This window comes from Ursus americanus, chromosome X, assembly GCF_024610735.1.
Source record: "Ursus americanus isolate L20-20 chromosome X, mUrsAme1.1.p, whole genome shotgun sequence".
NCBI lineage: Eukaryota > Metazoa > Chordata > Mammalia > Carnivora > Ursidae > Ursus > Ursus americanus.
In genome coordinates, this window is record NC_142164.1 from 78,894,367 (window position 1) to 78,906,507 (window position 12,141).

The window sequence follows — 12,141 nt, forward strand, 5'->3', positions numbered from 1 at the left end:
CAGCTCCCCACTGCCACCTACAGGTCAGAGAAACTGGGCGCCACATATTGCGAAGGAAAATCCATCTTTCCGCTATTTCTCTACGAAGAGAACTAGAAATCGTGACTGAAAGACCTACGAGAAATGCCTGGGAGGGGCAAAAGACATAAGATAACCGCCGAAGTATCCCTGCGGAACAGTCCTCAGACTAAAAGCCTTCTGCTGTTCCCGCCCCAAAACTATGCCACAGTGGCAGGAAACGACCAAAGGGAAATCCTGTGAAACAGGCAGGATAAGTGTACGAGCCGCGCTCCTATTGGCGGGTTCTGAGCCTGCGCACGGGATTGAGTGAGGTCGGGGCCAATCTCATGGCGCAAGCCCGCTGTTGGTTTCCGGTCCGGTCCAAGGGCCAACACTGTTGATTTCCATGTGCCGTCCGCCCAAGATCCCCAATTCCCACAACCTTATGCCAGGCAACTGTACCGATCCCCGGTCCTTGTCCTCTTGTCCACGACAAGCTGTGAAGAAGCCAGGCCCCCGGCACACTCCCTCTCCCCTTCTCAGCTCTCACTCCTCTGATGCCTCCGCGGGCACCTCAAGACTCAGGAAGATGACCGGCCGCCCCGGGGCCTCAGGGTCGTCAGGGATGACCTCCTTCTCCCCAAGCTGAGCGTCGCCCTGCCCATGGACTTGCCCTGGGCATCAGGAAACCCCGCGCCCCTCACCGGTCTCCTGTCTAGCATTGCACTCCAAACACGTACACGATGCCCTGGTTCTCCAGCTCCCTCCCTCTAATGCCTCTACATCCATAGGCCGCAGCCTCTTGGCTGCAGTCCGCAGTCCACGGACCCCACGGCCACTTCAGGGTCCACGCAGGCCGCTCCTTCCCCGACCTTATCGAAGGCTGTGAACTCTCCCTCAAACACAGGTCTTTTGCTCCTTGTACCCTCCTCCCTACTCTCCTGGTACACCCCAATAAAGGCGGAACTGCACCCTCCACACCTGTAGTCTTCTCTCTCTGCTCTACCTGCTGTAGCCTTCCAGGGCTCCGGCACCCACGCTTCTCGAGATGTTCAATGGCAATACATTAAGAGAGGGAAAAAAAACAAAGAAAAAAGCAGAGAAGCTATCAGACAGACCCTCTCACCACTTCCCAGCAGCACTGGCTCTGCACCTGTATTCTCTGCTGCCTCTGTGGAAGAAGGGACCTGAACCCACTTGAGGCCCAGCCCTTCACCTGGATCCCATGCCCATCTCTTGGGGCAGGGGAGTAGGTGTTTGCAGTGCTCCTGAGTTGTCACCTGTCCGTTTATTTCTCCGTCATTCTGTTCACTCCGAACATGCTCCTATTTCTCGCCCCGACACGAGATGAAGTAAAACCTAAAGTCATCCCTTATGCCCTATGTTTCTGAGATACTGCCACATTTCCCTGATGCTCCCGACAGCAAGTCTCCCCTTGTTCTGTAACCCTTTTTCTTGCTACCCACTTCAATCGTGCTTCTATCAGCCTGCCCCCCGAAAAAAAACACTGATTTTTCTCAAGGGCACCAACGGCCTTCACGTATGGCCAACCCCTGTGGTGGTGTCCTCTCCTTGACTCACTGGGCCTCTCAGATGCCTTTGGCACATTTCCCAGTTTCCTCGTTTTTTACACTGTCCCTCCCCCACCCTTCCTTTGAATTTTTATTTTTGCGTATTTGACAATTTTCTCTCCGGGCGTTGTTCCTCCAACCCCAATGGCCACTCTGTTCCTTGTCCATATTTAGTGCTTACTCCTCCCTTCCCAGTGGCTTTTAGTTTTAACAGGGCCCTTCTCATGCTACACTGTCTCTGTGGGTTGTTTAGTCCTTGTTGCCAGGAGAAAAGAGAGCATGTACACAATGTGACCTCCCACATTCCTACCTCACGCATCAGCCTGCGCCCTGGGATCCAGATTTGTCTGTGTCTTTGCCGGATGACGTGGAGGAAGCATACACTGCACGTGCCCCAAGCACGCCTCTTCGTGTGTTGCATCTTGTTGGTCTCCACCATCCGATCCAGATCCGATCTTCTGGCTGTATCCTGTATCCATCCCCTTCTGTGCTTACCTACTGTACTGTTTTAATAGCCACGCAATCCCATCAGCTCTTGCCTTCGCGACAGTAACTCTGGCCAACTTCTGTTCCTCAAACATGCCAAGCTTATTCCCTCGTCAGGACATTGGTAATCACGGGGCTCTTTCCCTGGGAGGGTCCAGCCCCGGATCTTTACACGGTTGGTTCCTTCTCAAGCACAGGGTTTCTGCGCCATCTTTGCCTTCTCAGACAGGCTCTGCCCGACCGCTCTGTGTAAGTAGATTGTTCCTGGCCTAGGACCTGGGTCATTTTCTTCCTAACGCTTAGCACACTGACTTCCTTATTCATTAGTTGGTTGGTCTTCTCTCGCTCCCCAGATAAGTGCTAAACGACCAACTTGTACAAGAGTAGCAAACACCTAATAAGAGAGGCTCTCATTCTTGTTGCTGGATGCTGAGTAAAAGGCCACCTGAGACCTGTTATTTTTTTTGTGCAGGTTATGGAAAGGGTGGTACGGGGTGGGGGAGGGTTAGTGGAGAATCTCCCTTTACATCCACAGGAACACAGGTGCGCCCCCCCCCCCTAGCTCCTGCAGGTTTTGAGGGGTCTGTGTTAAAGGCACAAGGAATAATACCTCGCCCTGCCTTGATTTCCTTCTAGGGGATTACATTAGTTCACTGCTACTTAAGATGACATACCCACAGTGAGAGAGATTCTATATTCATTTGAGAGCAGGGGAGAGCAGGAGCAGGGGGAGGAGGGGCAGAGGGAGAGGGAGGAGCAGACTCCCCACCTAGCAGGGAGCCCAATGGGGGCTGGATCCCAGGACCCTGGGATCATGACCGAGCCAAAGACAGACACTTAACCGACTGAGCCACCCAGGGTTTGATAGATCTTGCTCCTCCTGTGAGCAGCTGCCAGCCTGAGAACTCAGGAGCCTGAGAAAAGCTGCTGAGGGCCAGAGCGCCCCCGCTTGTCTGGGTCTTGATGGGACTCACACCGATAAATACCTAGGCAAAACATGCCTTGTTTAGGACTGAACCAGGAACCCTTATTCAAACTTCAGGAGGAAGGCCACTGAAGACCTTTTTCCCAGAATGCGAAGCTGTCAAGCACACATTGTCATTCCAGGGATTTTTAGAATTAGACAGTTGTGGTTTCACTGTGTTCTCCAGTAATGTCGACTGGGCTCCACCCCGTAATCAGAAAAGTATTTCTTTTTAAAGGTGAAACTCTTGAGCCTACCTCAAGTGCTGCTCTTTTAATTTATTATGCGGTAAACAGGAGACTGGAAAAAAAGTTTGCTGACCCTCCAGGACATTCCTGGACTAGTCAGACAGGAACATGCTCCCCGGCTTGCCCCGTAACTCCTGGAAGACATCACAAGCTCTGGGTAAGTTCATCTCTGCTGCCCAACTCTCCTCGATGGTTACCAGGCACTGGTGGGACCAGAGCACTGAGGAGTGAAGCTCTCTGGGCACTGACATTAAAATGGGTGACACAGCATCTCCTAGGACCCTTTTAAAACATGGTGTCTGTCTTTGAACACCGCGTTGACTTTTATACGTCTTCCCAGCTGATGAGGGTACAGGCATTCATGTGGGGCACTCCCTTCTATTTTACCAGTTAGCAAATCTCTTTATTCCTTAAAAAAAAAAAAGAAAAAAAGAAAAGCAAAAGCAAATCCTAACGCTTTCCCTTTGGGGTCTGGACAAACTGTGGAGCCTTGTCAGCATGAAGGTCAAGCAAAAGAAGAATGTTCTGCCCCAGCCTCAGAGGAGGCTGTGTCTACACACAGGAGGTGGCAGATGGAGGGAAGGCTCTCAGGGCTCAGTCTCCCCTTTGTGGGAGGGGACAAGCGAGCTACTCCAGAGAAGTGGAGGACAGGATTTTGCCCCCATTCGTGTTTGGGACTCAGAGGAGTTCACTTTGCAGGATGACCCCGCAGCCTCCTTGGGCGGAGGGACGGCTGAGGTTTAGGAACTTAGCTTTCCTAAGCTGATCTTGGCTCCTGCTGTGCCATAGGCCAGACCCCAGAGGCTGCATTCCCTGAGGGGGGAATGTGGAAAATGACTGAGTCCACAGCCAGGGGTTCAGGAAGGAAGCCTAAGCAGGCGAGGCACTAGGTGACCCTGCAGCTGAGGCTGTGGAGCGACAGCCCTGCCCAGAGTGGGGATGGAGGCTGAGACCAAGATTCAGAGGGGTCTACAGATGGCAGCGAAGGTGAGCCGAGGCTGGGTCAGCCAGGCAGCACCAGGTCCCGACCAAGAGGAGAGAGAGGAAAATGCAAGTTCCACCAGCCACATGCATGGGTGGTGCGGGTCAGCCTCAGCAGCTGCACCTGGGGGACGAGAGAGTCTTCCTCCCGTCACAGACCGGGGAGCATTCGGTGGCGAGCACCTTAAGAATTTCCTAGAAGCCCCCCCCCTCCCCTTGCAGCATCACCCAGGAGACCTATAAACCACACATACTCCCTCCCCAGCTTGAGAAGAAGTAGGGAGGTGGGGTGGAAATCTGAGACACTGAGCACATATTGAACTAGACCATTCACGTGATTGCATCCCACCACCCTCACCCTGACCAGATCAGAAGTGATTTCGCTGGGTGTTTTGCTCCTTTTCTGTGCGGTCCAGACAGTGAACAACCACAAAGATCACATCAGCCAGAGAGAAGAAATTAACCAACGTGGCCCTGTGGTCTGAGGAGCCCTAGTGAATGTGCGATCTCACCTCACCACCCCCGGCAGCTCCTCCTCTGTGCACCCTGCAATCAGTCCACGTTAGAGGAGCTTGGGGCATCTCTGCCTTGTCCTCTCCTTGAACTAGGGCCATGTTTCACGTCCCGTAAGTAAGTGGACCCCACCAACGGAGCGCAGAAGGCAGAGCAGACCAGACAGACAGACACACACACAGAGTGGCGTGGTCACTCAGGAGAGCTGTCACTGAGGGGAGCAGGTCGTCTCCAGTCTGTCATCGCCTCCACAAGCGAAGCCAGGCTCCATTCTCCTTTAACAACACAGGCCCCGTTTTCCAGGGTCTGAGCCATGGAGCTCGGCTTCAGAAAATGGTGTAGCACCGTGGACTGCTGGAGAAAATCCCAGAACCACATTTAGAGCCACTATGCTTTCATAGTCTTCATCGTCTCCTGGGGCCTCAGTGTTGTAACAGAATGCTTTCTTTGGGACCGTGGTCCCTTCTGGAGACATCCCAAGATTACCCCTCTCCCCCTGCATCCTGGACCATACACGGATCCCTTCCCTGCTAGCCAAAGCACATTCCCAGTCTCAGGGGAGATTCCAGCAGGCGGGGAGAGGGAGGGAGAAGGGCCTGCCTCTGTGCTGGAAGGGAGTGTGGGAGTCTGTTGTCATGGCAACGTTCTTCTGTTCCTCCTCACTGGGTCACTCAGCTCCGCATCAGCCCAGCTGAAGGTCCAGGACTGATGAGAAAGCACTCGTCTCCAGCTCGCCCTCTTTCTGAGACAGATGTTGAAATAAAACAAAACAAACAAACAAACAAACAAACAAAACCCTCACAAAAACGGGTTGCTAGGCAACCAAAGCTTCATCCATCTGACACAAGAGGAAAAATCCCGCAAAGACAAACGAGTGGAAACTAAGACACAGGATGTATTGTGTGGGAGGCCACCCACAGACAGGGAACGTGACTGTCAATAGACGTGCTTGTGCCAAGGGTCCTGGGCACGCACACGCAGGTGCACACGTGTGCACTCAACGCGCTCCGTCCAGCGCAGAGCAGCACGGTGCCTGCGGCGTCAGGGACCCCAGGGGGCCCCAGAGGCCGAGAGCCTGAGGACGGGCTGCAGGCAGAAACCAGATCAAGAAGGCCAGAGGGACCACACACACCTTTTGACCTGTTCTTTCAAGGCTTATCCGACACCTGCGTTTCTTTTCGACCCATTTGTGCAACTACTGATTTCGAACAAACGCTACGCTATCTCACCTTCACCAGAAAGAGGTTCTCTCTCACTCTTGTGGTGGGAAAATATCTAGAACATAAAATTTACCGTGTTTTAAGCATATTTAAGTGAACAGACAGCCGTATCAGTAAGTTCGCGCCCTTGTGCCACCGTCACCAGCGTCCCCCCAACTCCAGAATCTTTCCTGACCCCGAGCTCTATCTTTCTACCCTTTAATTACACACTCCCTAGTACAGGTTCCCGCCGTGCCTGGTAACGACTGGGGGTTAGAGAAAGCCACTGAGCAGGCGACTCAGAGGCGCGAAGAGACGAGTCGCTCAGGCACCCAGGCAGCAAGTGACGAGAGGCCAAGGGGCCAAGCAGCGGGGTTTTGTCCGTGGGAGGGGCATTTTCACAGGAGCCCTGGCGCAGGGAACCGGACAGATCCAGCTCCAGGCGGCCCACCCGCGCAAGCACAGAAAGACAATTCAAGTGGGGGGGGGGGGGGGCAGGGAAGCCGCTGCTCCTTTTTTCAAACACGAAGGGCGGGGGAGGAGAAGAGAGAAAGGTTGCACGGCGCACCACTGCCACCTAGCGGCCAGAGAAACTGAGCGCTACAAATTGAGAAAGAAAATCATCTTTTCTACCACTCCCCTGAGAGGCGACCTGCAGATCGTGGCTGTGGGAGCTACGTAGAATGCTGCCGAGGGGCAGAGAAAGCAAAAAAGCGGCCCGAGACGCTCGGCGGAATCTTCCTCCGCACAAAAACCGTTCCGTCGTCCCGTCCCGGAAGTTTCGCCACAGCGGCCGGAAGCCCGCGCCCGGAAGTCCCGGCACCAGGGAGGGAGACTCGTCAGCTCCGCCATCCGATTGGTGCGTTCTGGGCATGCGCGCCGAAGTTGAACGACGTCGTGCCAGGCTCTGGGCCCGGGGTCCTTTGGGCTCTGCGGACCTATCCAGTTCCCCCGACCGTGATATCCGGGTACTGTCACCGGGTTCCCTGGCGCTCCCACACCCCCACGGGCGGCACCTGTAGGGGTCCCCTGTTTATTGCCCTCCTCCCTACCCCAGCCTGTGAATACAGTCGCTTTCCCCCCTCTCAGCTCTCACTCCTCTGATGCCTCCAGGGCCACCTCAAGGCTCAAGAAGATGACCGGGCCGCCCCGGGGGTCTCTCCGCCCCAGGAATGTTCTCCTTCTCCCAAGCGGAGTATCGCCCTGCCCACGGACGTGCCCTGGGCATCAGGAAACGCCGCTCCCCTCCCTGGTGTCCTGTGCAGCTTTCCTCTCACTCGTCACTCTGAACCGCGTGCCCTGGTTCTCCAGCTCCCTCCCTCCAATGCCCCTACACCCACAATATACATACAGCCTCTTGGGGGCCTCCAGTCCAGGGCCGCCTCAAGGTCCACCCTCAATAACAAACACTCCCTGTTTGTAGGGGAGCACCAGAGCACTGATGACGAAATTTTAACACCTTACTGAATTCTTTTGTTAATTCCATGGCCAGGAGAGAATTGCCTTTCATTTCCACTCATCCTTCCCACACCACTACACTACTCCCTAGCAGCTCTCTTCCAGTCTGTTGCAACTGCCTACTAATTCATGGTGAGGACAGTAGCAATCAGGTGGGACTGCCCATAGCTTCCCAAACCCTGACCTGGCATTCTCCGCTGCCCCTCTGCATACATGCTCTATCTATGCTGCGACCAGCCCCTCACCTCTGCTCAGGATCCCGTGCCTCCCACCTTCTCAGAGACTTTGCTCCTGCAATGATGTCTCCTCTCTCCTGCTCTCTCTACGTTGGAGCATTCCACAATAAAGGAGGGGAAAAGCCCCACTGCCTTCCCCCATAGTCATCCTGCAGCCACTGGCACCTAATCTGGACCTTTCAAAGCAAAACTGCTTCAACTTCTCCTGAGGCCATTACCTCCTGCACCCCCTTCGATAGAGCTTTTGTCCCTCTCCTCCACTGTGACTGTTCTTGTCAAGGCTTCTATTAATATCCATATTGCCTGACACCACTCACACTCTGTGCACATCTTAGGGAACCTCTGGGGCGCCTTTGGGGCTCTGACCATTCATTTCTCCATCTATTTCTCTATGAAGATTTGAGTTTGGGCTCAATTTCTATTGTTTTTGACAACGTACCAATTTCACATTATGCCCCCTTTGACCTGCATATATGAGAATTCGGGTCAATATGAAAGACAAGCCAAAGAAAGAGTATCTGTTTCAGTCACAGAGGGGGCAAAGGCCCCCAGAGGATGTGGTGGCAGATCTAAAACAGCTCAGACAAGGGACGGGTGTTCAAGAAGTGGGGAGAAGCTCCACGTACAGGAGGATTTCACCTCATTCACACTTGGGACTCACCGGATACACTCTGCGCAGTGACCCAAGCGCTGTCTTCGAGTAGAGGGATAGCTGGGGTTTAGATATATAGCTTTCCAGAGCTGATCTTAGCTCCTGCTGTGTTCTAGGTGGAGGGGCGGGGGAAGGGAGCTGGATTCCCCTATGGGGGACGTAGAATGTGGCTGGGTTCATAAGCAGAGGTTCATGAAGGAAGCTTTAGCCTGGTAGAGGCTTAGAGGACTCTGCAGCCGTGCCTGTGGAGGGGACAGGCCTGCCCAGGGGTGGGATGGAGGATGAGACCCAGATGCAGAGGTGTTTGCCGATGGCAGCCAAGTGAGGTAAGCCTGAGTCAGCCAGGAAACACCACGGCCCGACCAAGAGGAGGGAGACAGAAGTGCCAGTGACACCCGCCTCCAGGCATGGCATCAGCAGCTGGAGCTGCGGGACAAGAGTCATCCTTCCCTCGGAGACCACCGAGGACACTGAGCCACATAGGTGTGTCAAAGAACCCCCTTTCCACATCCTCACGCAGACTTGTAAGCCACACATACCCCCTTCCTCATACTGGGGAGGAGCAACGGGTGAGGGGTGGTGGAAATGTGAGACGGAGCATTTGTAGGTGTGGACCATTCAGCGACTGCATTGGACCATTCTCCCTTACCACACTCGTGCAAATGAATGGCTTCCTTCCCCCCTTGCCTTCCAGCCCAGATGGGGGGCCCTCACTCAGGAGACTTAAGGAACCAAAGCGCCCGAGTGGAACAGGAACAGGAACAGGAGTCAGTCTGTGATCTGAGCTCAGCATCCCCGCCGGTTTTTCCTCTGCCCAGTCTGTCCACGCAGTCATGTTTGAGGAGATCGGGGGTCCTTGTCTTGTCCTCTCCTTTAACTCAGGAAGCTTTTACCGTTCACAAATGAGCCCCCCCCCACCCCCTGCCCTGAACAGGGGACGGAGAGAAGAGAGGCCCACACAGACACACAGAGTGGAGTCCTTGACAAGGGTTGTCAGCGAGGTGAGCCGCGCCTCCTCATGGCCACCCTGCCCTCCACAGGCAACATCTCCTTGAACAACACAGACACTCACTTCGGGGCCTGAGTTCTGGAGCTGGCCTTCAGAAAATGTTTCCAGAGCCAGAGTAGGATACCCGCAGGAGCCTGCCTGAAGCCAGTGGTTTTTGTTAGAAGAAGGAGAGGATTTCGGAACCTTCTTAATTCTTGTGAAGGTAAATCATGTGAATTTCCTCCAGAGAGCGGGGAGGACTAGGTGAGGATCTCAGGAGTTGCTGGCAGAGCCAGCACGATCCCCAAGGTCTTTTTCCCTCTCTGCTGGGTGCTCAGAATATCCACTCTTCGAGTGAGATCCTCCCCGGGTCGCCTAGACCTAGCAGGGCCTCAAGTAGGGACCCGGGCTTTTGTCTGCAGAGACCAGCCCTCAAGCTCCCAGTAAAGGACACGTCTCACGTCTCCAGTTGCTGTCATCGGCCCCTTGAGTGTGTTCTCCGTGTGAGAGCCCATTAGGCACTGGCCACAACGCAGACATGCAGCAGGAACAGCGTTTGGCAGGCTTCCTTTACAGGAAGCTAGAGGCCTTAGAACGTCCTGGCTTACACCCATTGCCCCACTTGATTCTTGGAGCTCAGGAAGTCGTGCTTTCTACCCCCCCTTCATCTTAATGAGACAGTGATGCCCAGAGGCCCTAGAGTCTCTCAAATGGAAACCAGGGTCTAGTCCTGAAGAAGCCACCATGCTCTCGTGTCACTCTGGGGAAGGAAGGGGTCAACCTGGAGCAAGGGTTTGGTCTCAGAGTTGTGGTTCACCGGGCCTCCTCCCTCATCTGGCCTCCTCTCACATAAGGACCTATCCCTCACTCCCTCATCCAGCACGGATAAGGAGCTTTGGAAAGATGGGGTTTCCTTCACAAAAACTCGAACACTATGGCCACAAAGCAATGGCCTACGTGGCTTTCAGATGGGACCTTCGTCCTTCGCCTAAGAGCGTTGGCCTGAGTCAGTGCACGGTGGCCTGACCAGTGGCCCTCGTATAAGATGTTAGCACGCTCCAGACCTGGGCCACTCCGTGTACTTCCAACAACCCGCTGCAACCTGCACCCCGCATCCCCTTCATGGTGATCTGAGGACTGCACTCTGGTCCCAGCTTTGCAGGGGCAGAACCACGTGGCGATTCTGTTCTGCGGCTCTATGGCCCAGCCTCTCTGCTCCTCACTGGAAGGACCCGAAAGCCCAGCCTCCTGTCCGCCAGAGAGGACATGTTGAGGCCAATCTCATGATCAGGCCTTAGTTTTACCGAGCATTCAAGTCTGTCCAGGCCCCGGCGGCAGACCAGGTTGCCCAGAACCGAGAAACATCTTTGTCGCAGACACTCGGTCTGAATGTCGTGGCCAAATGCCCCCATCCCCAGGCCTGCCATCGCCCCAATCCCAAGCCCCTCACCTCCAGTGCCCTCAACGGCAGCACTGCTCTGAGCGTCTGCAGCAGGACTCCTGTCCTCTGATGCCACCTCTGCCACAACTTCCCAATCCCTCCCCCTGTGTTTCACTCCAGTTTGGCAATTCAGTGTGGGGCTCTCCCCGGACACCACTCACTGAGGCCTTTACCTGGAAGATGATGAATCTCTGAAGCGGCATCTCCAGGGGTCACAGAGGCAAGAATGCGGCGGGAGAGGTGATGGAAGACTTTCTCCAACCCCACTGCTGCGCTGATCCCACGCTTGAAGAAACACCTGTGAGGCTCATCCCAGATCTCAACCCTGTCATCTAGTCAACAGTCCCCGCCATCCACAGGCGTTTCAGGGACCGGCACCCAGTTGTTTTTCTGACTTGCTTTTGGGGACAGAAAATAACACCCTCTGAAATCACACAGCCAAAGTGCTTCTAGAGCCTTGTGTCTTTGATTCCTGTCAAGCCAGGTTTCTTGATCGTGTCGACCAAAGGGTGGACTTACTTGGCTACCTCCGGATTCCTCCTCGATGTCCCCCACCCGTGGATCATCCCATTGCTAAATTCTCCAAAGAGCTCCATGTTGCCAAACCAAAGTATCCAATGCTGTGTTGGCCACAGTAACATTCCTTGTTTTCAAAATGCTCTCGTTCGTCAGCTTCTGGGACGGCAGCCCACCCTGGCTTTCCTCCTGCCTCTCAGATCGTTACTTCTAAGTCTCCTTCTTGGCCCATTTCATTTGATCCCCTCCCAAGTCTTGTTTTGTTTTTTTCTCCCGGGGTTCCAACCTCTGCCCTGTGCTCTTCTCATTCGATACACGATCCGTGGGTGACTATGTCGCCACCCAGAGCTCTACCCAGCTGACTTGTTTTCGTCTGTATCCCCTTGTGTGCCTGTGGTTTTGCCATCAACAAGTCTACCAAAGAAATGTCTGCTGGGCCCCAAATCCCCACGGGCTGAACCTATAGGGCGTCTCCACTCAGAGGTCCCATAAGCCCCGCCAATCTGCAGATCACCCCAGACCTGCATTCCCCATCTCACGGGTGGACACTGCCATCCACCCAGTTCCTTAAGACGGAGTCCTGGGGAGGTTGCTAGGTGTGCTCTCCATCACCCCAAGACTCTCTGGGACCTGCTCAGGAAAAAGCTAAACCATGATCCTCACGTTGCCACAGGTGTTCGTAAAGTCGCCTGTGAGGGCTCCGTCTCCGCAGGTACACTCTGAGCACGTCCTCAGAATGCTCCTGGCTGGGGTGGGTTCCCCACAGCAATTCCCGAGGAGAAGACCCACGCCCTGTGACATAACCGGGGAGACTGAAATCCTCACCTTCTGTAAGAACTCCCTGCGCAAGCTCCATGAATGGGGCGGAGCAGTAAGCCCGGGATTTGG